The sequence below is a fragment of the Boleophthalmus pectinirostris genome, unplaced genomic scaffold (genome assembly GCF_026225935.1).
Source record: "Boleophthalmus pectinirostris isolate CB_2022bp ecotype Guang Dong unplaced genomic scaffold, ASM2622593v1 HiC_scaffold_537, whole genome shotgun sequence".
In the NCBI taxonomy this organism is placed as follows: Eukaryota; Metazoa; Chordata; class Actinopteri; order Gobiiformes; family Gobiidae; genus Boleophthalmus; species Boleophthalmus pectinirostris.
In genome coordinates, this window is record NW_026571419.1 from 10,001 (window position 1) to 12,500 (window position 2,500).

Below are 2,500 nucleotides of genomic sequence, written 5' to 3' on the forward strand. Positions count from 1 at the left end.
CATTCTTTTTTTTTTTTTTTTTTTTTTTGGTCATCATAATTACAAGGCTGCTGCGTCTCTGTAATGGTATTTTAAACTTTCATTGACAATTTGAAACTAAAAAAAAAATCCTCCATACAACCTTTAAGTGACAAAAACTTCTAGGATCCGTTCTGTAGATACTGTCATTGGTGCAGTGTTTAAGGGTGAACTGTGTCATCTATCTTCTCAAATGAAGGTCCGACATCTTTAATGTTTGATCTAATGACATGAACACTAAATCATATCTAAATAATGTGTGTGTTTCTCTGCTCGTACCTTGGGACACACCACTCAGACTCAAGAAGGAAATGTATGGAAAACCCTTCATGAAATCTCTTGTGGTGAACCCTTTGTCACTCTTAGAGCGCAGCAGTTCGTGAAGTAGCGCCCCCGTCTGCCACACTGAGGTAGGAGCAGCGCGGTATCCTTCAGTCCCATAGGCCTCAGGAGGTGCGTATTCTGGTGTTCCTGAAAACCAAAAAGAAACACATAGAAATAAGTAGGGACGTTGAGAGACTGCATGGTGCATCTTTAGTGATCTTGTACTTTAACTACTACTGCTGCTATTACTACTACGTTGGTTAGGAATATTACCTTTGAAACTGTAGAAGGGCTCTGATTGGGCGCCGCAGCCACAGCCAAAGTCTATGACCCTGATCCTTGGGCCAGACTCTGTCGCCTGAACCAGGAGATTTTTCATATTAATGTCTCTATGGAAAATCTGTTTTGAGTCAAGGTCCACCAGCGCGTTCACCACCTGACGGATCAGCTCCTGCCGGACAATAACAAGAACGTGGATTAGAAAAGTAACTGAAATGTATTACAAATGGCATTAATTATATATGAGATTAAAGAAGAGATGCTGTTCTCTGCTACATAGGCTTATTTACTACTAATTTATGACACCCAAAAGTATGTATATTTTTTCATGTAAGTTTTTGTTATTTTTCTGTTTTAGTTTTTTTTTTTTTGCATACCTTTGCGTGAGCTTCTGTCAGGGGCCATTCTCCTGATGGTAGTCAAACAGGTCTTGGGATGGGGTGGGTCTCTCCATCACCAGAACCACCTCCTGGCCTTCATCCTGGAGGTACCAGTCCAGAAGAGTCACCGAGGGGTTCAGTCCGACCGAGTGCCGATCCGGAGCAGCTTTGTTCATCAGGACGGCCTCAGAGGGGACGGTCAACACCTCATTTTCAATGCTCTAAAAGAGGAAAATGTAAACAAAACAGATTATTCCACAATCAGAGACAAATGCAGTGTCAGATATTCCTGGGGTGGTACTAGTGAGTTTTGTTCAATCTGATACAGTAAAACTATGGCAAGTATCACAATATTGATCTGATTCCTATGAGTTATGATCCTTCCCTTATGACTTTTAAATGCACTAACTGAAATATAAACAGTGTCTTTCAAAGTTTTACCAAACATAAATAAACAAACTGTGATTTTTGATACCTCCATTAGTTGGGAGGGAATTTGTGAAATATCATGAGGATTGTGCACTTCTGGAAAAGTTTTGGATTTTTAGCAGGGTGTTTAGGTATGGACCTAAGGTTTTTAAAAATCCATGGATACAAGTTGGGGTCACCCCCTAGTGGCCGATATGCATAAAATCCAAAATGGCCCCCGGCCAGGCCTCTAAACCCATATGTGAAATGAAATCAAGTCAAATAAGGTGCAGAAATTGTTTCATGGTTCTATAAAATGCTCCAGAATGTGTTCGACCAAATGTTGAAGAGTCGACTGCAGAATGTAACAGTCCTGGGTCACCAAATTCCGCCGAGGTGCCTCTCCCTTGCTTAACCGGGGAGGGGGCTTTAGAGTGGGTGTACGTGTTCGGGAGGTGCACCAGGTCTTGTATAGAGGAACTGGATTGCTTGTATCAAACAGTAGGAAGTAGAAAGTAGAAAAAATACATTCTACTACAAAGTAAGACTAAAGGAAGCAGAGATATAACCTTTTCTTGTTTGGACAGGGGCTATTTTGGATTTTGTGCACACCGGCCACTAGGACGGCATCACAGCTTGTACCTAACACTCTGCCAAAAATCAAAAACTTTTCCAGAAGTGCACGATTTTGATGAATTCCCTCCAGGCTACATCAGTATTCCTATTTGGTATCAGTCCATTCATCACTAATAGAAAAGAGCTGTGAGAGGTGATAGTAGCGCACAGACGTTTTAGTGGATACTGATGTCCATTATTTGTCTGGTTATTTGATGATACCGATACAACGATTTTAAAATCCATAAAATGTTCCAAAACTACAAAACAACAAAAATGTCACTTACCACCAGAGAAAATTCCACGTTGTCCCTCTTCATGTGTTTAATGGCCACCTGAAAATCAGACATTAGAACATGATTCTATAATGGAGTCAAGTGAAAATGTGAAATTATAGGGACATTCATAGATGTTATAGATTCTATTCTGAATTGAACGGTCTCCAGGTAGAAACTCCATCTCTATGGAGACTGACC